General features: G+C 42.1%; 1 protein-coding gene and 1 pseudogene across 1 annotated transcript in view; one reads left to right on the forward strand and one right to left on the reverse strand.

The window, feature by feature from the left end:
- The window catches only part of LOC124595417 (diuretic hormone 45), a 113,673-nt gene that overhangs the window by 65,827 nt on the left and 21,276 nt on the right, over nt 1-26,570 (reverse strand). The gene's annotated exons all lie outside the window — the stretch shown is intronic.
- Nucleotides 5,850-5,967, forward strand: LOC124596855 (annotated as a pseudogene).

Consider the following 26,570-nt stretch of genomic DNA (forward strand, 5'->3'; position numbering starts at 1 on the left):
GTGGAAACATTGCCTTGGAGCCTCCACACATGGATACATTCATCCCAATCCTGGTACACAGAATCACGATTTCTCTGAAAAGACGACTTTATCATACCCCGAGACGACAGTTATCACTGGGTGAACCACACACAGCGTGCGTCTCTGCTTTTGCATCAAAGTATTATACATCGATGATAATCGACACCACACCAAGGGCGTCAGAGTTGGCAGCAGAATTGCAAGTCTCCGTCAGATGCTGACAGCAGTGACAGGGAACTGGCGGACCCAATGGGGCGCATGCGCTGCGCCGCGCCTCCAGCGGCTCCCTACCAACGGCGCCCTCCGCTGCTGCGATATAGGATGGCCAGCGGCTGCCAGACACCCCACTCGCGCTCGGATCCGCTTCACAATGCAGACGCCGCCTAGTCGTGGCTCTGACAATATCGTTCGTGCTTAGTTTACAGAGTCGCAGCCTTGCTAACATTGTGACTGGTGGGCTCTGTTTCGTGCTGCATTATTTGTAGATTAGAGTAGTTTTTCGTTCCATAGATCCGTGCTGAGGAGATCCTCGTGGATATGGAACATGTCATTTTTTTTACAGTACTAATAGTATGAGTATATACAATACATCATTTTTTAAGCTGAAATAATAATACTAATAGTATGCGTATATACAATACATAATTTGTTTCTATTAAAATATTCGTCAATGGAGTAGAAGGAGTTGGCCACTAGTAAGTCTTTCAGGCTCCTTTTAAACTGATCTTTATTTGTAACTAAATTTTTTATGTTTGCTGTCAAATTATTGAAGATGAGTGTACCTGAATAGTGGACCCCTTTTTTAACTAAAGTAAGTGCTTTTAAGTCCTTGAGCAGATCATTTTTGTTCCTGGTATTGTATGTATGAACTGAGCTGTTTGTTGGAAAAAGAGATATATTATTTAGGACAAATTTCATTAAGGATTAAATATACTGAGAGGCAGTAGTTAGTATACCCAGTTCTTTGAAGAGGTTTCTACAGGACGTCCGTGAATTTACTCCACAAATAATACGTATTACACGCTTTTGGACTCTGAAAACTTTTGTGTGACTTGAAGAGTTACCCCAAAACATTATACCACATGACATTATAGAAAGAAAGTAGGCAAAGTATGCAAGCTTTTTCATTTTTATGTCGCCTATGTCTGCTAACACTCGAATTGCAAATACAGATTTGTTAAGGCGTTCCTGCAGTTCTGTGGTGTGCTCCTCCCAATTGAATTTATTATCAAGTTGTAATCCCAGGAATTTAAGACTGTCAACCTCTTCTATCTGCTCTTCTTCATACTTTATGCATATGCTGGGTGGAAACCACTTACAGGTTCCGAATTGCATATAGTGAGTCTTTTCGAAGTTTAATGTCAGTGAGTTGGCTTTAAACCATTTATTAATATCCATGAAAATATCATTAGCAGATCTTTCTAGAACTACACTCGGCATACTATTTATTGCAATACTTGTGTCATCTGCAAAGAAAACTAACTCTTCTTCTGGCAGTGTAACTGATGAGAGATCATTAATGTACACAAGAAAAAGCAATGGCCCTAAGGTGAATTCTTGTGGGACACCACATGTAACCTTGTGGGACACCACATGTAGTGAGTCTTTGTACACTTGGAGGACGACAAGTTAACTAAATCTTCTGTTTACTTTTTTCAATTGTTCGCTAATCATTTCTGCTCCCGTCCAGATTCCCTACAACGACAGATGCCGCACCATTCTGTTGTCTACCTCTTCTTACCGTACACAACGAAGCCGTACACAACATGTGCTCCCTGCACGGCCGAGTGAACAGTGTGCCTGTCCTCTCGGGCGCAGGTCGTCGGGGATCAGTATGGCCCTTCTGAACACATCGACTTCGTATTCATATGACAACTGTGGCCAAAGACTTCCGACATAAGAAGTCAACCTCATTTTGCCAACGGTCTTGTCAAAGAGGGCGGAGGAGCGGACAGAGGTTCAGGGCACTCTTTTGTCCTTGGGGCGACAAACTACCCTTAAAGGCGGAAGAATTAGCAATGATCAGCGGCATGAGGGGGCAGAAGGCAATGGAAACCACTGCGTTAAAGACACGTAACATGTATCCATAGGACATTTGGCCTGGAATTGAAAAAGTGTCATGATGATCTCTCCATTGGCAAAAGATTCCGGAATACTCCCTCATTCTGATCTCCGGGAGGGGACTACCAAAAGGGAGGTGACCATGAGAAAAAGACTGAATAACCAACGAGAGTGTAGCGTTCTACGAGTCGGGGCATGGAATGTCAGAAGCTTGAATGTGGTAGGGAAGCTAGAAAATCTGAAAAGGGAAATGCAAAGGCTCAGTCTAGATATAGTAGGGGTCAGTGAAGTGAAATGGAAAGAAGACAAGGATTTCTGGTCAGATGAGTATAGTGTAATATCAGCAGCAGAGAAAATGGCACAGCCGCGCGGGATTAGCCGAGCAGTCTACGGCGCTGCAGTCGTGGACTGTGCGTCTGGTCCCAGCGGAGGTTCGAGTCCTCCCTCGGGAATGGGAGTGTGTGTTTATCCTTAGGATAATTTAGATTAAGTAGTGTGTAAGCTTAGGGACTGATCACCTTAGCAGTTAAGTCCCATAAGATTTCACACACATTTGAACATTTTTAGAAAATGGTACATCGGGAGTAGGATTCGTTATGAAGAGGAAGATAGGGCAGGGAGTGGGTTACTGTGAACGGGTCTGTGATAGGCTTATTCTTATAAAAATCGACAGCAAACCAACACCGACAGCGATAGTTCAGGTATACATGTCGACCTCGCAAGCTGAACATGAAGAGATGCAGAAACTATATGAGGATATTGAAAGGGTAATACAATACGTAAAGGGAGATGAAAACCGAATAGTCATGGTGAACTGGAATGCAGCCGTAGGGAAAGCAGTAGAAGAAAAGGTTACAGGAGAATTATGGGTTCGGGCAAGGAATGAGAAGAGAAAGCCTAACTGAGTTCTGTAATAAACCTCAGCTAGTAATAGCAAAAACTCTGTTCAAGAATCACAAGAGGAGGAGGTATACTTGGAAAAGGCCTGGTGATAAGGGAAGATTTCAGTTAGATTACATCATGGTCAGATAGAGATTCCGAAATCAGATTCTGCATTGTAAGGCGTACCCAGGAGCAGATATAGACTCAGGTCATAATGTAGTAGTGATGAAGAGTAGGCTGAAGTTTGAGATTAGTCAGAAAGAACCTATTCGCAAAGAAGTGGGATACGGAAGTCCTAAGGAATGACAAGATACGCGTGAAGTTCTCTAAAGCTGAAGATACAGCAAATAAAAAATAATCCAGTAGGCAGTACAGTTGAAGAGGGCAATCACAGAAGCTGGAAAGAAAAACATGGGTACAAAATAGGTAACTGCAAGTATACCACAGGTAACAGAGGGAATGCATCAGCTGATAGATGAAGAAAGGAATTACAAAAATGTTCAGGGAAATTCAGGAATACAGAAGTGCGAGTTGCATAAGAATGAAATAAACAGGAAGTGCAGGGAAGCTAAGACGAAATGGCTGCATGAAAAATGTGAAGAAATCGAAAAAGGAATGATAATCGGAAGGACTGACTCAGCATTTAGGAAAGTCAAAACAACCTTCGGTGAAATTAAAAGCAAAGGTAGTAACATTAAGAGTGCAACCGGAATTCCATTGTTAAACGCAGAGGAGAGAGTCCATAGGTGGAAATAGTACATTGAAGGCCTCTATGAGGGGGGAGATTTGTCTGGTGTGATAGACGAAGAAATAGGAGTCGATTTAGAAGAAATAGGGGATCCAGTATTAGAATCAGTATTTAGGAGACCTTTGGAGGACTTAAGATCAAATAAGGTAGAAGGGATCGATAACATTCCATCAGAATTTTTAAAATTGTTAGGAGAAGGGGCAACACGTGTAGAATGTATGGGCTGGTAATATGCCCTCTGAGTTTTGGAAAATTATTATCCACAAAATTCCGTAGACTACAAGAGCTGACAAATGCGAGAATTATCGCGCAATCAGCTTAACAGCTCATGCAGCAACGTCGCTGACAAGATTAATATGTAGAAGAATGGAAAAGAGAATTGAGGATGTGTTAGATGACGATCAGTGTGGCTTTAGGAAAGGCAAAGGCATCGGAGGGGCAATTCTGACGTTGCGGTTGATATGGAAGCAAGACTAAAGAAAAATCAAGACACGTTCATAGAATTTGACGACGTAGGAAAAGGTTTCGCCAAAGTAAAATGGCGCAAGATTTTGGAAATTCTGAGAAAAGTAGGGGTAAGCTGTAGGGAAAGACGGGTAATATACAATATGTACAAGAACGAAATGGGAATAGTAAGAGTGGACGACCAGGAACGAAATGCTCGGATTAAAAAGGTTCTGAGACAGGGATGTAGTCTTTTGCTCCTACTGTTGAATCTGTACTTCGAAGAAGCAATAATAGAAATAAAAGAAAGCTTCAGGAGTGGAATTAAAATTCAAGGTGAAAGGGTAACAATGATACGATTCGCTAATGACATTGCTATCCAGAATGAAAGTGAAGAAGAATTACATGATCTGCTGAATGGAATGGACAGTCTAATGAGTACAGATTATGGATTGAGAGTAAATCCAAGAAAGACGAAAGTAATGAGAAGTAGCAGAAATGAGAACAGCGAGAAACTTAACATCAGGATTGATGCTCACAGAGCAGATGAAGTTAAGGAATTCTGCTACCTATGCAGCAAAATAACCAATGACGGACGGAGCAAGGGGGACATCAAAAGTAGACCAGCACTGGAAAAAAGGGCACTCCTGGCTAAGAGAAGTCTACTAGTATCCAACATAGGCCTTAGTTTGAGGAAGAAATTGTTAAGAATATACGTTTGTAGTACAACTTTGTATGGTAGTGAAACATAGACTGTGGGAAAACCGGAACAGAAGAGAATCGAGGCATTTGAGATGTGGTGCATCAAACGAATGATTAAAATTAGGTGGACTGATAAGGAAGAAATGAGGACGTTCTGCGCAGAATCGGAGATGAAATGAATCTGTGGAAAACACTGATAAGAAGAAGGGACAGGATGATAGGACATCTATTAAGATGTGAGGGACTGACTTCCATGGTACTAGAGGCAGCTGTAGAGGGCAAAAACTGTAGAGGACGACAGAGATTGGAATACATCCAGCAGATAATTGAGGACGTAAATTGCAACTGCTTCTCTGATATGAAGGGGTTGGCACAGGAGAGAAATTCGTGGAGGGCCCCATCAAACCAGTCAAAAGACTGATGACTCAAAAAAAATGACGATTGTGGTTCCAGACCAAAGCGATCAGAAATATCGGGGAACGATAAGTCGCAGTCTCGACACGTCACGGCCACTATGCTGCCGCTAGTAGACTCTTCTACTTCTTACACAAGGTGTAAGACGATCTTCTTACTAACGACAGCATTGAAATGCGATTTCACAATGGCAAACCCGTTGTGTATAGAACGGGCTATTACGCTGAAATGCTAATTATGTCGATATCCAGGCTTACTATACACTTTATACCAAATTTGAAGTTTTTTGCATGCCATCTTCATGTTGCTGCGCTTTTAATAGCCGGCAGCATAAATTCTCTAACTAAAATAACCCTTACGAGTATAAATTGACGTTCTTTCGAGGAAAATTAAACATGATTGTAAATATAATCCAAACAAGAACCACACTTTTGTATGAAGGCAACAAACAAGTCTGACTGTAGAAAGTTTATTAAAACCACACCGGTTTAGGCGCACCCTCAGCTGATCTAAACAGGGACCAGAAAGGAAGTATTTTACAATTTTTTCTTTTTTACACAGGCTTAATGGATACTGCGCCAACGGCTTTGTCGCAGTGGTAACAGCGGTTCCCGTCAGATCACCGAAGTTAAGCGCTGTCGGGCTGGGCTAGCACTTGGGTGGGTGACCATCCGGTCTGCCGAGCGCTGTTGGCAAGCGGGCTCCACTCAGCCCTTGTGAGGCAAACTGAGGAGCTATTTGATAATAGCGGCTCCCGTCTCTTAAAGTGACATACGGCCTGGAGAGCGTTCTGCTGACCACATGCCCCTCCAAATCCGCATCCAGTGACGCCTATGGTGTGAGGATGACACGGCAGCCGGTCTCTGGTTGTAGGAAATCAAAGAAAACCGCATCTGGCGACACCGTCTCTGGCGAGCCGCATGGATTTGCTGGCGCGACTACCTGATTGGCTAACTTCAATGCTAATTAACTCGAAAACAGCGTAACGTATCGAATTCTTTTCCTAACAATTATTTCTTAGCACAGCCTACCCTGCAACTCCCTTATAAGCTTTTCAGACTGTTTCTGACCACCCTGTATATGAGAGGAAGCGATTCATTGGTTTATTTTTCTAGGAATATACACTGTCGCAATTTTAATAATAAACCAAGTGGTGCTCTGAGATGAAAAAGTTGGCACAAAATAGTAATTTCTGACAGATCGCATCAGACCAGCCAGAAGACTGACGACTAAAAATGACAATGTGATTGAAACAATTAAAAAATCAATTGTGATGGATAATTTAAAGTCTTGACTAATGTTAATTATGTTAGTCATACCGTGGTTCCAAAATCAAGGTGCATGGCATCTGTTCGTGCCTAAAGGAAGGACACAAAATTTTGTCAGACAATACGTTCACACATTATTTGGAAGTAAAGTACAGTTTGTGATCGAAAGTATCCGGACACCTGGTTGAAAATGACTTACAAGTTCGTGTGGCGCCCTCCATCGGTAATGCTGGAATTCAGTACGGTGTTGGCCCACCCTTAACCTTGATGACAGATTCCACTCTCGCAGGCATACGTTCTATCAGGTGCTGGAAGGTTTCTAGGGGAATGGCAGCCGGAGTGCTGCACTGAGGAAAGCTATCGATGTCGGTCGGCGAGGCCTGGCACGAACTGGGCGTTCCGAAACATCCCAAAGCTGTTCTATTGGATTCAGGTCAGGGCTTTGTACAGGCCAGTCCATTACAGAGATGTTACTGTCGTGTAACCATTCCGCCACAGGCCGTGCATTATGAACAGGTGTTCGATCGTGTTGAAAGATGCAGTCGCCATCCCCGAATTGCTCTTCAACAGTGGGAAGCAAGAAGGTGCTTAAAGCATCAATGTAGGCCTGTGCTGTGATAGTGCCACGCAAAACAACAAGTGGTGCAAGCCCCCTCCATGAAAAACATGGCAACACCATAACACCACCGCCTCCGAATTTTACTGTTGGCACTACACATGCTGGCAGATTACGTTCACCGGGCATTTGCCATATTGCCAACGGATCGCCACATTGTGTACCGTGATTCGTCACTCCACACAACTTTTTTCCACTGTTCAATCGTCCAACGTTTAAGCTCCTTACACCAAGCGAGGCGACGTTTGGCATTTATTGGCATGATGTGTGGCTTATGAGCAGCCGCTCGACCATGAATTCCAAGTTTCCTCACCTCCCGGCTAACTGTCATAGTGCTTGCAGTGGATCCTGAAGCAGTGTGTGACGGTCTGGTTAGATGTCTGCCTATTACACATTTCGACCCTCTTCAACCGTTGGCGGTCTCTGTCACCCAACAGAAGAAGTCGGTTTGTACGCTTTTGTTCTGTACGTGTCCCTTCACGTTTCCACTTCACTATTACATCGGAAACAGTGGACCTAGGAATGTTTAGGAGTGTGGAAATCTCGCGTACAGACGTATGACACAAGTGATACCCAATCACCTGACCTCGTACGACGTCCGTGAGTTACGCGGAGCGCCCCATTCTGCTCTCTCACGATGTCTAATGACTACTGAGGTCGCTGATATGGTAGGTGTTAGCACAATGCACTTAACATGAAAAAAGTATGTTTTTAGTGATATAAGGATACTTTTGATCACATAGTGTAATACAGTTAAAAAATATGAATACAATTAATAAACTCGGGCCCCAAAGTGCACCAGTGCTACGGGCCTCACGCGACTTTTAACCAGCCACGAATGGAACGCAGAAGATGCGTCTTTCTCACGCATTGCTCAGACAAAATTTGAACCGTACTCATTTGCTTGCGTCCCTTTGAGATTGCGCTCTGGGTAGGGGCGCTCTCCTGCAGAATGCTGCAACTTGCGTTGCGAGCCTTGCAGTCAAAGACTCGGCCCGACCTCCTTCGCTGCTGCCTTTCCACGGCCCATTACCCATGCGCCGCTCTTCTCCGTGCCAAAGAGCAATGCTTTTCACTGCTTGCGGCGTTTTCAACTTCTCTTATTCTCGTCTCACTGGTTTTCCTCGTCGACTACCCAGGCATTCGGAACCTGACCTCATACACTCTTGTTTCCTGCTGACCGACACGGTCTAGAATTCAGTGCTTCGTATGTTTTTCTGCTTGTGATATGTGTACTGATGAACATTAAGACCCTGGGATTGGTGATTTTTATATATTTTACATTTCACGGAAAGTGGTCTGTAGTATGTGGAAAGAAGTCAAGGATGTGTACTTCATTTAATTTGAGCGTAATGCAGTGAAATGACAATGAAAAGACTGTGTTACAATGCTAATTTTAATTATCAGATACCCTAAAACACTAAATTTCAAAGTTTCTACGAGAAAACTCTTCTATGGGGTAGAAGAGGTTTCCTAACAGAAAGGTCTTTAATTCAGTCTAAAACTCCATCACATTATCTTCATGATGTTTAATGTGGTCTAGCAGGTTCTTGAATACACGATTAGTCGTATAACTGACTCCTTTCTGTACCATTGCTAACCCCTTGAAATCGTTGTTAGTATTTTTGTTCCTAGTTCACTATTCTGTGTGAAAAGAGAAATTGTATATTAGTTGTCAAAATACCCGGTTTTTTGAAGTGGACACTGCAGAATGTTCTAGAGTCAGCTACAGATTTTGTAATACTTATATCCACATACATATGGTGCATGGTGGAAGATACCTTGACCACTGTTAATACTGTGTACTTCTCTTGAAAATTATTCTACACGTCATTAGTGGAAGGGAATATGCAAAATATCTAGTTTCTTCGTTTTCAGATCACCTGTTGTGCTGATCAAGCGTACTGAAAGCATAACTGAATTAAGGAACGTGATTAATTCGAGCCAGTAGTTTTTCCAATTAAGTATAGTCTTTTTACAGTCTAAAAATGTGACTCCACTTGCTGCATTTCAATGTCTGAAAAAATTATTCTTATGCCTTGTGGAGAACTGTGAAAAGTACTGAATGCGTGTTTTCAATCTTGTCGGAAATCAATGACAATCTGTTCGCAATGAACCATCTGTTGATGTTTTCGAGTATTCCATCAACTGCCTATTCAGAACAGGGACTGGTGCTGCTTTTTACTCTCGTATTTGTATCATCTGCAAAAGAGACTAAATTTGTGTCTACTGAAACTGGAAGAGGGACATATTTAAATATATCAGGAACAACACGGGACCCAAAATCGAACATCGTGGTACATCATGCATGATTGTTTCTAATTCTGAGTGCCTATTGTTACATGTTTGACATGGAACTGATACTTATTGCTTTCTGTCATTCATATGAGATAAAAACCATAAACCTTCTGAGCCTTCTGTTCTGTAATGTTTACAATTTTGCATTATGGTATCATGGTGCACACTGTCAAAAGCATTAGCTCGATGGTATTGTGGCAGCACGTCCAAGTGAACGGTGTGCAATTGTGTCATGTTGTCGTTTGGAGGAAACAGATGAAACAGAGGAGTACAGGAAAAGAATGTGCGTCGCCTACCTTTTTTCAAAACTTTTGCTGTGTATGCTATGAAATGCATGATTCCGTGTTGTTTAATACTGTTAATCGACCACTGTCATAATATGAATTGTACATGTTTCATAACCCATTTTAGGTTAGACACGCAGGGAAAGAAAGTGCTACTCTGTCTCTCTATAAGGAACAAACGTGCTTAGTCCAGTGTTTGCGACAAAATTATTGGACAAGAGAGTCAAACTTCTTTAAGTTTTTTATGATTCGTGTTCAGACCAGAACGGTAATTACACTGTCTAGGGGATCGTAATTATGTTGTGAGTGAATCGAAAGTTTGAGGCAGTAAGTGTAACTTACTCTGTTAAATGGCACTCTTTTATGGAGTGTGATAAGTGAATGATCTACGCAGAAGCAGTAACAGAAATTGTAATAGACTGAGTATGGTTCATGGTTGCAGGTCGATGTAAACCTAAGTCTTTGATATTATGATGGTCAGTCAAGATACGATTCAAAACTGAGAGTCATTTTTGGAAAAGGAATATTTGAGGAAATGAACATTCCTAACAAGACCCATCAGAGAGAAAATCATAAAAAAAACATCCCTACCTCGTTAAACATCGAGAAACTTATGATGGAGACTGGATTCCATTGGTGGTGAGAGTTTCTTAGCAAGAGAGAAAATTATGGAGTATACCCATCTCCTGCATACAGAGATAATTAAATATTATTTTAGAATATTTTCATAAAATGCTAATAATAAAAATAATTATAATTATTATAATAATAGTAATAGTCTTTACAGGTCCTCTGGCAATATCGAAAAAGAAATATCAGCAGCTCCATGTTTTGAAGATGTATTGTGAATAAGAAGCTAGAGTGTTTTACACAAATCTTTTACACTAAGCTGAGAAGTGCATGTTGGAACAAAGTGAGATTATATTTTATTCTCAGTGCCACATTATCAGATAAAGTTAAAAAATACAAATTATCTAACAAGATGTATCTTTATTATTTCAAACAAAGTTTTTCACTACAAAATATTCTGATACGTAATGTTTAACAAAAAATACAGTTCTATTTGCAATAACTTCCATTCCGCTATATACAGTAGCATGTTTTTCCCTTGTAATGCATAACGTTACTTTAAATATCAGACCAATAAACTACAATTGAAATATTTAAGATATCAATTTATATTAAATTTAATCCTTGTAACATGTCCTTACAAATGACTTGGTATTCATTAATTTTATCCATTAGTACCTATGAAATTCGGTTTTAAACCTTAAAACTGCTCGCCTGAACAGTTTGACAATGTGGAAAAGCACGTTTTTTTCCCTACGCTCATCTGGCGATGAACAATTTGCTGGCCCCTGCAATAGGAAGCTGTATTATTTGATGACCGATTTTGTTTTGATATCTACCTTTGGGAGATGATTTACGTTAATTGCATTTGTTAATTATAGATAGTGCAAGTAACTGTGGCAAATTTCAAACAAAGAGACTAAGTAAAGCAATTCCTTTAAGCTGAAATTAAATGAACGAAATAGCTGTACCTGCCGGGAAATTGTAGTTAACCATATAACGAATGTTCTTATTTCTGTAATATTCATCTGGTTAAGTTTACAGTTAAATTTATGATGATTCTCTTTTACTAAATTGCTTATTAATGTTTAAGGAAAACGTATTTCTACCACACACTAAGATTTAAAAGCAGTACTATGCCCTTTTAATAATTGGTGATCACAGGGTCACTTTCATGGTGTTAGTTATTAATGACCCTGAGACAAAGTGACGATTGGCAGGTAGGCGTTTACTGGTGTGCTTTAGCGAGCTTAATTACTCTGTGGTATGCTACATTCAAGCGACTTGTGGGTTTCACGCTGCAGGTATGAAAGTACGGGTAACAGAAGTCGTGTGTGTGTGTGTGTGTGTGTGTGTGTGTGTGTGTGTGTGAGTGAGTGAGTGTGTGCGTGGCTGGCTGTGGCCCAATTGTGCTGGACCAAGCATGTAACTCTGTTTGTCGTTTCTTAGGCTTACGACTAAAACCAGTTTCCTGATTCAAGGTACATGACGTCGCTGAAGGATCCTGCTCTGCCGAGCAAACAAGACGTCTGTACTCTCAGGTGCTAGTCGCATGGAGCCGTTGAAATCCGCCCGGAAATTGAGTGTGGTCGTTCTGAAGCCATCGATTTCATATTCGCATTAGTTTGAGAGACCCCAAACAATACGAGCAGAAACATCGTGGAACAGTGAACTGCAGTCTCGATAGGACACAAAACTGCTACTGTCTAATTTCAACACTTGCTGATATACATATTTCCTGAAGAAAGTCACTAACAACTACTTGTTTATAGGAGAGCTACCAAAGCGACAACCAACCGAAGCACGAGTCTGCTCACACCTATTGTCCTGTGCACAGTTGACACATCGCTCTGCTACCTCAGCCGCTGGCTACCAGTGACCTCCACGCGACAATTTCGGTCTATAACATAATTGTTGTGATTTGTTCTGATGTGCTTTCTCCATGCGGTGTTTTTCTTTTATGCTATATGTGAAATTAAGTATAGAATTACCTAATGAGAGTGATAACACTGTTATGATCTTACAAAGCTATCTCAACACTCCATGTTAAGGGCAAACGTATAAACGTACTCAGCACGGAAATGCACGGCTGCTGTTACCGTAACCATATTGCGCTTGCGTGAAACGACGATTCAGTGACATCGGCCCCTCCCCCCCTTACCATACTCAACTGCCTATTAGTTCGTTATTCTGATGCAAGTACAGTACATATCATGCCAATCTGACTTGTGTTGCAAGCCACCTTCATGGTGTTACAGTTTTTGTCGGTAGATGGGTAGCAGTGTATTTACATACTTCAATGAATAATGAAAACAGCTATAATTAATAATGTATATTCAGTATTCAGTAAATAGCATTTATTTGCACCACATAATTAAGAACTTAGTAAATTCCTTTTGTAATAGTTGTTGAACTACTGGATTCACCATAATTATAATCTCAATATTTATTTTATTAAAACACAGGCGCTACGAGTGATTGTGTGATTGTGGTACAGGAATGGGACGCTTCTACCCAGCTCATATTAAATAATAAATATGACCCAGAAGGTACCCAGACACTGAGGTAGGGAGAGGGAAACTCATGTTACTTTCGTGGTGAATGACGAAATAGTTTTGAGATTTTAGGGCTAATGTGCACTTGCTACTAGCCACTGCCCATTGAATGTTCTGGCATGGTTAAAATTATAGTGAGGTAATACGTCCGTCTATTTGGTGGAGCAGGATGAGATTTCTGTTAGATATTTTTCCCCCCTAGGGATGGCACCTTTTCTCCCGTCTCCTTGTTCTGTAATTCTTGAAAATGACTAATTAGTCCCATCTCGCGTGGTAACAAAGATAGGCGTGATTCCTGGATTTTCAGAGAGCAGTATTTCAACGACCCAGCTCTTTCCACGTTGTTTGTTAATGCCTAGGAGGATATCACTAGCTGAAAGCTCATCCTGTTCACATGCTAGAGGTATGTCCGCGGATGTTTTATGCGAAACTTTTTTCGGAAATGTCCAGTCAGCTAATGACAAAATATTTCAAACTGTTAAAATTGGTATTGGATCTAAATGCAGAGAAAAGTTAAGTTGGCAACTTCAGGAAAAATTAAAAAAAAGAAAAATTTCTGCAGCTTTTGACAGTCGAGTTTTGGACCCGCAGTATCAAGTCATACAAAACTTTTGGGTGTAATAAACACAGGGCACTATCCCTTGTAATCAGTCATGGGTGGATCAAATGACTCGCTTCGATACATCAGTAGGGTAGTGGGAAACTAAAAGTACTAGGAAAGTAAAAGTAGTAGGTATGAAACTGTTTATCAGATGTTTCTATTATGAATTTTTCACTATTGTTGCGGACTGTGCGCTGCTTGAAGCTTACTGACAGGTTAAAACTGTGTGGAGCAAAGGACTCGAACCCGGAAGGGTATGTGTTGACTGGATATATTACTGTGCTTTTCATAATTCCCGGATTGTATCTCTTTAATATTTTTGTTAAAAATATAGATCTCTTAGTTTTCATTCGTTGTGTGTCTTCTGCGATCTGAATCTCACGTTCAGTGATTATGTGTGGGATCTATTTATGTCCGCTTGCCCTCCAGTTTTCATAATTTATTGATAATGTCTACGATTATTCTTAGCAAACAGAGTGCGTTTTTAGTTTTTATTTATTTCGTGTCTTCTGCGATCTTAACATTACGTTCAGTGAATATCTGTGTGGTGTATATATTCTCGCGGTTACGTCCGCGTGCCGTCTGAAAGTTAGCTGCCCAGCTTATCGGAGGAATTTTCCAGCTCGCGTACAGCAAGGTAGCAGGACCCTGCTTGATAACATTTTTTTAGACAATGTTGAAATTTCTCATACTTAGAGTTTGGAAGGAGCGATATGTATTTACTTTTAAGACACTTTTAATAGCCAAGACCGCATTCAGTACTATTTATAAATGCTGGGTATATGACAGATTTCAAGTGTTTTAGATCGTCATTTTCTGATCTCACAAGAAACTTGTTGTTATGGGGTCCTGTTCCATTAAGACTGTATCACACATGTCATACTGACATTATAGTGGGATAGTGTGAACCACAGGTAGCGTTCTCGCTTCCCACGCCCGGGTTCCCGGGTTCGATTCCCGGCGGGGTCAGGGATTTTCTCTGCCTCGTGATGGCTGGGTGTTGTGTGCTGTCCTTAGGTTAGTTAGGTTTAAGTAGTTCTAAGTTCTAGGGGACTGATGACCATAGATGTTAAGTCCCATAGTGCTCAGAGCCATTTGTGAACCACATTTCACACAGATTTGCTATGAATAAAAACAGGTTTGTCAAACAATATAATTGAAAAGCACCTTGTGTGATATCCAAATATTAATATATCAGTCAGGCAGCTGAACTGTATACTTCAAAGAGTGTAGAGCCATGATGTATTTAACTCGTCATGTAAACTTTCAGATGTGCACAAATGTGCACTGTTACGCAATTCGACGTCCAACAAGCATCAGTGGAAGGCGTGTGTGATACAGTCACGTTTATTAGGTTAGAGCCAGGATAGAGACAAACAGTCTTGAAATTATAACAAAACAGGACTTTAGCACATGTAAGAGTTCATAGAAAAATATAATTAGTTTTAGGGGGCTGATAACCAAGATATATGAGTCTCTTCAAAGCCTAGGAGGTGTGGAAAATTCTGAAATGAGATGTCCTGTGACTTTCTGAATATGATGCAACCACAGTGGTAGAAAAGATAAATATCAGGATTTACAAACTAACATCATTTTCGTGTGGGGCTAACATGGAAAACGGAGTTTTAAGATATGTAAGACCTGTATACATTCCAAAATACTGATACAAGGAGTTTTCTGTGGATCGGCACCAAGAAGCACGTGCTTGTGACTTATGACTACAGAATACTCCCTCTAGCCAACTTTCAGCTATTTATGAGAAATCTAGATGCATTATCGAGCAAACTGCTAGATAATAAAGAACAGTCAATAGGTTGTGGAGATTTGAGTGTAGATTTCTTAAAAGATTCTGTCGGAAAACATGAAATCGAATCTTTATTTGGTTTTTCCAATCCGAATTCAGTACTGAATTTTCCAGCTCGCGCACAGCAAGATAGCAGGACCCTGCTGGATAATATTTTTTTAGACAATGATCAGGCTGAAATAGTTGTACCAAATTGTTAATGATGCACAACTAATGATAATAAACAATGTAGCGCCTTACAGCTAAAAGGCATGTTTGTACAAAGCAGCGAGGCTTATTAATGAGAAAGTATTCACTGTTTCAAGAATAAGTTAAAAGAGGTGGCACTGATGAGGTATACATAAAAAGAGGTACCAATGTAAAATTCAATATTTTCTACAGTAAATTTATGTCTGCATTTGAAAGCAAACTTCTTAAAACGTCATCCAGAAAATCCATTAGAAAAAACAAGTAAGCCATGGATAGATGAAGGGATTAGAATCGCACGTAAGAGGAAAAGGAAATTTATATAAAGGCTAGAATAAGTCAAGATCCAACAACACCTGCATTCTATGAAAAATACAGTAATATTTTAAGGAAAGTCATTAAGATGTCGAGAAATACGGATGTCCAGACAGAAGTCAATAATACAGATAATAAGATAAAAACTATGTGGGACATTGTGAAGCGGGATACAGGACAACTATAATTCCCAAGTTGTGAGTATATTTAACAATCACTTCCTAAATGTAACAGCAAAAATAGGCTTAAATGGTTTAATTGAACAAACAAGAGAACATATTGAAAGTGTTATTCCCAAAACGTTAAGCAACAAGAAGTAGCAGTAACTCCTAAAAAACAACAGGTCATACGGTGTTGATGGAATTTCAGACAGAACTCTGAGAAGTTGTTCTTGCATCACTGGCACAGTTAATCTTTACAGACAGATTACAACATGCAATTGTTAAAGTTCTTCATAAGAAAGATGACAAGAAATACTTAAACAATTATGATCTAGTTTCTTTCCTGACATCTTTTTCCAGAATATTCGAAATAGTAATGCACTCAAGAGTAGTCTCACATTTCAACAGAAACAATTGACTTAGCATATCACAATCTGGATTCAAGAAGGGTTGCTCGACTGAAAACGCTATTTATACATTCAATCACCAAGTGTTAAAATTTTAAATATTAAAATATAGCCAGTTAGTGTTTTTGTGACCTTCCTAACCCGTTTTTATTGGGTAGATTATGTTACTATCTTAGAAAACACAAGTTTTATAGACTTTTGGATTTTCAGGAAACTGGTTTGAATCATACTTAAACAGAATGTAAACAGTTGTCCTGAATTGTAGATATAATATTGGAAAAGCAGAAAATATTAGTGACCATGGAGAAATCGCAAAGGGAAACCCAAAAGTTTCGATATGTGAATAACATTCCACTTTACATTCATCAAGCAGAATTGGTACTTTCTGCGGGCAATAACAGTGTCATAATAAATCCCATTAGAGAGAAAGCAGTAGAAGAGATTGTTAATGATGTTTTCCAAAGAATTTTAAGTGGTTCTCTGTGAATGTACGCTCCCTTCATTTCGAGAAAAGACGCTATATTCTCTTTTGTACAGTAAACAGACTCATACCAACAATTAATGTAGTACATGAAGAGCAGTCACTAATGAGGGTAGATTTCTCCAAATTTTGGAATATACACACTGATAATACTGGGACTGGACGAATCATATTACTGACCTGCTCAAACAATTACGTTCAGCTACTTTTTCTCTTAGTGTAATTGCTAGTTTTCGAGTCAACCTCCTGACGTATTTTGCACATCTCCACTCAGTAACGTCTTATGGAATAATTTTATGCGCTAACTTATCGCTTAGAAAGAAGGTATTGATTGCATAAACCGTGTAGTAAGAATAACATATGATATTCAACCGCGGTCGTTGTATAGGAATGTCTTCAAGGGGGCAGGAATTTAAGTGCGCCATCACAATACATACATTTGTCAATGACATCCGTCATAAATAATTCACCACAATTTGAGAAGAATAGTGATATCCATACCTACAAAATTAGAGGAAAAATGACCTTTAATGTCCATGACTAAAGCTGTCAGTTGCTCAGAAAGGACTTCAATAAGCAGCAACAAAAATTTTGGCCATTTACCCAACAACATAAAATGTCTAGCAGGTGGCAAAGTTAGTTTTAAATCTAATCTAAAAGCATTTCTTCTACACAAATTCTTCTCGAGGGACGAATTTTTAGTTAAAATCGGGTAGCCTGAAACTAGAACCCTACTCCTTAAGTGTACCTGCATGAGTGCATATGTAGGATTAGGAAATAATATTTTCATTAATATTAACACTAATGATGTATACATATCCCGTAAACAGTCTCGTTCCGTATCACTTCGATAACAGAATCGTTCAAACGATGTTTGGAACACCGCGGAAGATCAGTTTTTTTTTTTTCAACCAGAAACCAGATCTTTAAAATTCTGTAAGGGTAAAGCCTGCTTGTACATTCCGATACCCGTATGAGCTGTGAAGAAAGAATTAGACTATTAACAACTCGAACAGCTGCATAAAATCAAAGATTATATAATAGCTGCTGCCTTGAATGTGAATGGAAGGATACTTAAGCCACAATAAAAATTAACCTTTGGCGCGTACTTTTTGTTTTTGTAAGTGTATAATATAAATTCAGGCGTTTACGTAGATTCGATTACGTGAAGTGGAACTCGCTGCAAGAATTCGTTTTGCTCCTCTGCCCCAGCGGCGGATGGAGTCAATCTTCTCACAAGGGAAAACTCAATTTCTGTCTCTTGTGGAAGACTGTGTCTCACTAATGAATTACAAATGGTTACACGTTGTATGACTACATGAACGCGTTCCACGAGAACGATTCTATTTTTGTCGGAAACCGCCTCTCACGCGATCCTGTAGTTAACGGAGCCATCATGGCTATCTTCCACCATTTTCCTTTTTGTTTTATGACGTCACGCTTCTGTGGGGAAATTAAGGAGAACCATTCTTACACAACATGAAAATTTGCACGAATCACGAAAGCGCTGTCCCTGAGACATTAATGACAGCAGTGTATTGTACAGGAAGAAAAGCATTAGTTATTCTGTTCTGTGACAGGTATCGTACGTCCGGCGACTGCTTTGCACAGCACATACTTTTCCGTTGTCCACAATCTCGCGTCATCGTCTTTAAGTCTGCGTATCTATTTTGAACAACAATTACATAATAGAAATCTCTTATTCATATTTTATTCATTTTCGTTAGTTTCTTCTTTTGTTTTTCACTTTCAGCAGATTTAAAATTTGTTGAGCCTTGATGCCAAGTAAATCACCCCACGTTTTCCCTCTCTTTTTGTTTTAAGCCCTTGCTCATCAGCCTTGTTACTGGTTTGATACTGTCCGCCACGATATTTTATCCTCTACGAACCTCTTTATCTGAAAGTAAGACCTACATCCGATGCTCTCGGTTATTTGTTGGAATGTTGGAAGTTAAGTGGACCGATAAGGTAAGGAATGGGGAGGTTCAGGGCAGAATCGAAGAGGAAAGGACTATATGCAAAACACTGACAAGAAGAAGGGACAGGGTGATAGGACGTCTGTTAAGACATCAGGGAATAACTTCGATAGTACTAGAGGAAGCTGTAAAGGGTAAAGAGTGCAGAGGAAGACAGATATTGGAATGCATTCAGGAAATAATTGAGGATGTAGGTTGCAAGTGCTACTCTGAGATGAAAAGTTTGCACAGGGAGAAATTCGTGGCGTGCCGCATCAAACCGGTCGGAAGACCGAACTGTCTTCCCCCACAGTTTTTGCCTTCTGAGGCTCCCTCTAGTAGCATGGAAGTTATTCAATGATGTCTTAACACATGGCCGACCTTCTTGCCCCTTCGTCTCCTTCTTCTTCTCAGTGTTTTCCACAGGCTCCTTCACCGATTCTGCGGAGAACCTCCCTCATTCCTTATCTTCTCAATCAACCTAATTTTCGACATTTTTTGTAGCACCACATATCAAACGCTTGGATTCTGTTTCGTTCCGGTTTTGCCACTGCCCATGTTTCACAGCCATACAGTACTGTGCTCCAAATGATCATTCCCAGAAATTTCTTCCTCAAATTAAGCCCTATGCTAGAAGCCAAAAGATTTACTTCGTCGAGGTATTCTCTCTTTACCTGTGTTAATCTGCTTCTTAGATCCCCTTTGCTTCGTCCGTAATGTGTTATTTAGCTTCAAAATGGTTCAAATGGCTCTGAGCACTATGGGACTTAATATCGGAGGTTATCAGTCCCCTAGAACTTAGAACTACTTAAACCTAACTAACTTAAGGACATCACACAGATCCATGCCCGAGGAAGGATTCGAACCTGCGACCGTAGCGGTCTCACGGTTCCAGACTGAAGCGCCTAGAACCCTCTGCCACACAGGTCGGCATTTAGCTTCAGAAGTAACATTATTGCTTCACTTGGTCTAGTATGAGAGCTCCAGAAAGAACTTATTCAAGGTATTCCTCATTGTGTTAATTATTTGGACGACACCATTGTCACGGGTGGAGCACCACAGAAACTGCAAATCCCTCTTCAGACGGCTCCAGGAAAAAGGCTTATGCTGTCAGTAGAGAAAGTGCAGTATCTTCACCCAAGTGTCAGTTATCTGGGGTACATTCTTAGTCACAGTATCACGTCAACATGTGGCAACACTGACGCAATCACAAGTATGCAAACCTTTACTAACCTTAATCAGTTGCAGTCGTTCCAGGGTAAAATCACGTACTGTGCCAAGTTTATTCCCTAGTGGCGCTAATGGCACACCGCACAAATTAGCTGCTCAGGTAGGGCATCAGATTTGTGTGGTTCGCCGCCTGTAAACAGGCTTCCATTGCCTTAAGGATGGTCTCAAGGTGGCACCATGTCTGGTTACATACGCACTGTGTCTGCCGTTGACACTCGTGACGGATACGTCCCAGTATGGAACTGCGGCGATTTTGACCCACATGTTGTCAGGTGGTTCTGAACAGCCGATCGTTTTCGTCTCCAAAATGCTGACTCCAGCGCAGATTGAGAGTTCACAAAGTTACAAGAAATATCATGTGTATTTGTATGGCAGTAAATTCCACTTGTGACGGGTCACAAACCCTTGATTTCGTTGTTCGACCGTCGTTCTAAGATCCCAGAAAAGAAGGTACAGCGTCTGTAGCGCTGGACGCTGTTTTTAAGTGGGCCCCACAATAAAATCCACTTTCGCCTCACTGCTCAACATGCCAATACAAATGCCACCATCATCTCTGCTAATCTTAACCAGGACGTGGAATTGGATCACCAGGAAAGGGTTTGTTTCGTTCTGGATCAATATCTGCAACAAACTGTGAACGAATTCCCACTGACCATGCATAGTGTGGCCACAGCATCGTCCCTTGACCCGGTCCTGTAGAAAGTTCTGTCTGCAGTACAGAAGAGTTGGTTAGAGCATCTTTGTAGTCAGACCGACTCAGTATTTACTCATAATTTCGGGTTTCGGTATCGACTCAGTGACACACGGGGTGTCTTAACGTCGGTCACAGAAGACTCTTCATGCTGGGCTATTATTTCGCCACCTCTCTGGCCCCACATCCTTCAGCCCCATCATTCTTCACAATGGGGGATCACATGCACGGAGGCACTGTCCCAGCAAAACGTATGCAGGCCTGTTGTCAATGCCGACAGTGAACAAGCATGCCACTCCTGTCGTGCTGCTCCTTCAGTCAGGTGGCCTCTGCTTATTACTACTCACCATGGCCCCACCCTCAACACCCAAGAGACAGCTGTCCGCGTTGATTTTTCCAGTTCGTTAGCAGTGTGGCTATTAGTGCTGGACAACTTCTCTCGGTTTTCGTGTACGTGGTGCAGATTGCGCCCACTACCATCTATGCCGTCTTGCTGATATTGCCATCGAGGGACTGCCATGAACCCTGGTATAAGTCATCGTAGTTCCAGGTCTTCTGTCGCCGTAACGGCGTCAAACACCTATCCATTGTCCCCTTTCAATCTGCCTCTAATGCAGAGACTGAGTGGATTGTTCGTACATCCAGAACACAGGTGCAGATCTTGTAAACGTTATCAACCTAGAGTATCCCACACAGTTTTTTCGCAAAGTATCAGTCCATCCTCGTCAATGGGGCCAAAATGCTGCAAAGGTGCTGTCATAACACCATTTTCTACCACCTACATCCCAGCAGCGTGTCTAGTTTGCGCACAGGCTCACCTATTCGCCTGTGCCTGGACATGCAATTTCGTCTGGTGTATGGGGTGGAACCGGGGGCCAAGGATTCGTCGTCAGCCACAGAAAGCTCCAGCTATTTGCCACAGCTGGGTGAACCCATTTGACCAACCACCACAAAAAGCACCAGCCACGACACAGTTTCAGACAGTATACCTGCTGCCACCATCTCCTCTGGCTCCCAGGCTGGGGTTATCACCAGCCATGCCTCTCGATCGCGTCCCATGCCTCCTGTGGCTCAGTACAACCTATGCTCCTGCACTCCCATTTGACAGAGGTCTGATAACAGGAACATGGTGTGGAAGCCAATCGAGATGGAACCTTTCTCTCCTCGCTGACGTTCCCTATCCCTATTTTACTGGTGAAGTCTGCTGCTTTCAGTGCACTGCCAAATTCGACCGCCCCCTCTCTCCACCCCCCACTGCTCAGGGTGGCCAGCACCAAGCCCATGGTATTGGGTTCCTCTTTGGTGGGGTTTTCTGCACCGCTCGACCTCCCCCCCCCCCCCCCCCCCCCCCCTCCCTTCCAGCATAGGCCGGCAACATTTCAGGGGAGAAGCATTTAATATACCCATCAATGGCTAATACTGATAGTGGGTCTTAGTCACTCACTACAGATAGCAGTTGACGAAGGCCATCAGGGTCGTGAACGACATGAACACAGCAACGGGCAAGGAAGGTAGCTGTTATTTCAGGCTTTTGCAGTCAGTTGCATGAGCTGCTATCCTCAAGTCATTCTCCTTCATAGGTTTCATTCCATGTTCTGCTCTCAACGAGCATGGTTTTGTTTACAGATCCCACCTTCGTATTGGGAGCCGACAGAAACTCTGCAAGGGGGCGAAGCTGCCTGTTTACGTGATAGAAGAAGAAATGAAAATCGATTTGGGAGAAACTTGGGATCCAGTTTTACAGTCAGTATTTTACAGGTCTTTGGAAGATCTGATATTAAACAAGGCAGAAGCACAGATAACATTCCTTTGGAATTTCTAAAATAATAGGGAAAAGGGAAAGCAAATGATTATTCAGGTTAGTGTGTAGGATCGATGAGAGTAGACAGATACCACCAGACTGCCGGACTAATGTCAGCCACACAATCCCACAGATATCAAAGGCAGATAAACGCGAAAAGTATTGCACAATCAACGTAACAGCTGACAAGAATGGAAAAGAAAAGTGAGGATCTGATAGGTGACGCTCAGCTTGAGTTTAGGAAGGTTAAAGGTGCTAGAGGGGCAGTTTCGACATTATTCTTCATTATGGAAGCAAGAGTTTTAAGGAAAATCGATATTCTTTCAAAAGATATGTCAACCTAGAAAGAAGAAGTTTGGAAAGATAAAACGGAGTGCCGGTCAGAGTGGCCGAGCGGTTCTAGGCGCTTCAGTCTAGCAACGCGCGACCGCTACGGTCGCAGGTTCGAATCCTGCCTCGGGCATGGATGTGTGTGATGTCATTAGGTTAGTTAGGTTTAAGTAGTTCTAAGTTCTATAGGACTGCTGACCTCAGCTGTTAAGTCCCATAGTGCTCAAAGCCATTTGAACCATTTTTTTAAAACGGAGCATGATGACTGCAATCCATCAGAAACACCAGCGACCCAGTCTTTTTACTCTAGTGTTTAATCTGTATATCGAAAAAGCAATGTAAAAAACTAAACAAATTATTATTAATGATGAAAGTATATCAGAGATAAGATTCACAGGTGATATAGTTATCAGTGAACGTGAGGAAGAAGTACAGGATCTTTTGAATGGAATGAAATGTCTAATGGGCACAGATTTTGGGTTGAGAGTAACTGAGAAAGGATGAAAATAATGAATATTAGCAGTTCAGTCACAGTGGCCGCTCACACACTATTGATCATTGGGGAAATGACGCCTTAGTTGTGAAGCAGTACGAGTTTCGCTTTAAGAGGCCATCTAACCGCAAACCGTAGCCGGGCGAGTTCGACAAAAAAAATTTAGCACTATTGAAGGTTTCATAGAGATGTGAGCAGTAAAATTCCACGCACATTGGTGCGTTGGTTCAAAACTATTCCCACCCTCGTCAAGGTCAGAAAAAGGCACCGTTTCGGTTACGAAATTGAGTTGGTGCACTACCTTGAAACCAGCAATGGCTAAAGTGTCTAAGCCTACAATTTTATCATTGGCACGGGAGAGCACAACTAAGGAGGTTAGTACGCGTTCGACGTTTTTGCACTTAGCTGCCAGCGGCAGTTACTTGAGGAGAGGAGTGGTCTGTGGCCGTAAGACGTGACCCGCTCCAGGATCTTTACAGCGATGGAGAGACGAGCCACCAATACGTGTCCTCGTTGATTAATGATACAGCAGCGCTGGTGTCCAGCTGGAATTTTACAGAGCGGCTTGAGAGTGTCGAGTCTACGTAAGCTTCAGCGGCGGCAGTTGAGCAGCCTGCTCTGCAGCTGTGACGGTATGGACCGATGCGATGCCACGGAGCCGGAGCTGAGTTCGCGGTCGTTGGGCCACTTGTTGAGACACTGGATGGAGGTGGCCCCACTTGCTGCCGGTCCAGAAGTACGCTCCGCGGTGCAGGGAGCTGCTTCTGGAACGCAGGCTGCAGCAGTCAGGCTAGGATTGGAGTTTCTTCGAGTTGTGTGAAGTACCTCACAATACCATCTGAACTACCCAAGCACGACTCACGCTCCGTCCTCACAGCTTTACTTCTGGCAGTACCTCGTCTCCTACCTTCCAAACTTTACAGAAGCTCTCCTGCGAACCTTGCAGAATTAGCACTCCTGAAAGAAAGGATATTTCGGAGACATGGCTTAGCCACAGCCTGGGGGATGTTTCCAGAATGAGATTTTCACTCTGCAGTGGAGTGTGCGCTGATGTGAAACTCAGATGGTAGAGCACGTGCCCGCGAAACGCAAAGGTCCCGAGTTCGAGTCTCGGTCTGGCATACAGTTTTAATCTGCCAGGAAGTATAAAAAAAAATGGTTGTTGGACATCATGGAATATGGCTGATGGAACATTGCTGATTCAGCCCCTGTAGTTCCATGAAGCTCCGATAGGTGGCGGCGCTATTCGTAGCTTTCAAAATGGCGTCTGTAACGGAGGTGCGTTCCAAGCAGGTAGCTGTCATTGAGTTCCTTTTGGCGGAAATCCAGAACATTACAGATATTTATAGGCGGTTATAGAACATCTACAGAGACCTGGCAGTGAACAAAAGCACGGTGATTCGTCGGGGGAGGCATCTGTCATCATCCCAACAAAGTCGCGGAAACGTGTTCGATCTCCAGCGTGCCGGCCGGCCTCACGCAGCTACCACTCCCGCAACGCTGGAACGTGCGGACACTCTCTTTCGAGGTTATCATCGTATCAGAATGAAACACTTCTCTGAACCACTGGACGTCTCTGTTGGTAGTGCTGACACACTCGTCCACCAGCTGGGGTACTCAAAGATGTGTGCCAGTTGGGCTCCCAGACGACCAACTGAAGAGAATAGAGAGCAACGAAGGACAATTTGTGTGGAATTGCATGTGCGTAACGAGGGAGGTTATTGAGGCAGCAGCCGGCCGGAGTGGCCGAGCGGTTCTAGGCACCTCAGTCTGGAACCGCACGACCGCTACGGTCGCCGGTTCGAATCCGGCGTCGGGCATGGATGTATGTGATGTCCTTAGGCTCGTTAGGTTTAAATAGTTCTAAGTTCTAGGGGGACTGATGACCTCTGATGTTAAGTCCCATAGTGCTCAGAGCCGTTTTAGCCGTATTGAGGCAGCAAGACATTGGCTGCTACGTCGACCAGTAGAGTGGTACAATTCGGGCGGTTAGGCGCTCCTAGTAAGGTGGCGAAGGCCGTCGCATTGAACGGAGATTATGATTAAAAAAAAGGGTTTTGTAGCCAAAAGAGTGGGGAATAATATGGTGCATTGAAATCCTGAATAAAACCAACCTGCTTTCAGAAAAAGTGTGTAGCTTTACTTATTGAACGACTCTTGTACATTACAAAAAAGGTCATTCGACGCTGAGGAGAGAACAGAATGACCTACGTACTCATGGGACGTTGGTCATTAGGATAATTGTGAACTCTAGTGAGACATAGCAGGCAGAAAAGGAGAGGTGGAATCGTCAGCTGAATGCTATTCGCGATGGCGAGGAATAACTGTTGACTCATGAATTTCATTTGTGAAAGCATACTGAGCTTCAGAAGGAGCCCAAAAGATGTAACAATTCGAAGCACTTCATCAAGACTAAGTTCGGACGTGGCCGAAGGTTTTGCTGTAACCTCCGTTTCGGGGCAAGGGGCGCTATCAGATCCTGAATCGATGATTACACAATCCGAAAGTGATAGTTCTGTCATGAGAAACTACACTTGCGTACGAGACTCTGCAAGTCGGTAGCACTTGATGCGTACGTTTGTCCATGTTGTCTACGACACATATTAAACTGTAGCTTAGCCGCAACAAGGTGCCTCTCTTGACATATTTGATTAACTGGACACAGTAGTCAACGGAAGACAAAGCAGTAGGGTTCGGTAGTGGTTGCACTTTCTGCACCACTTCGTATAAACAACTGCTAGGAGACAAGAGCAATGCAGTTAATGCCTGTCACGAATGCCATAAGCAAATCAGTACAGTTGAAAACAACTATAAATCACTCATGACGTGATTATATGACAATAATAAAAAAAGAAACATAACAAACAAAAATCCACACGTCATGTCCATTCTGTGTCTAGATAGTAAGGTCGCATACATTTAAGTGGTTGAACATCACATTTAGAACTAGTGCACTCTTTTGGGCTGACAACAGCACTGTAGCCGATGTTCGATGAGGAGGAGCCTTTGCGTTAACCAATGAGCTGATAAAGGATTTTTTGTGTGTCTTGTTTCTTATACACGGTAACAGTAGGTGATTCACGTCTCCTTCTTCATTTCATAAATCACATAAAGGAGATTTCTTCAGTCCTTTTCGGAAGATTTGGGTTGGGAATTTGCATTAAGCGCATGCGGGTAATAGTTGTTATGAATCGTCTGCCCCTATTCCAATCAGTAAACCAAGGGGATATAACACTATTCTAGGCTGCATCT

The sequence above is a fragment of the Schistocerca americana genome, chromosome 2 (assembly GCF_021461395.2).
Source record: "Schistocerca americana isolate TAMUIC-IGC-003095 chromosome 2, iqSchAmer2.1, whole genome shotgun sequence".
Lineage (NCBI taxonomy): Eukaryota > Metazoa > Arthropoda > Insecta > Orthoptera > Acrididae > Schistocerca > Schistocerca americana.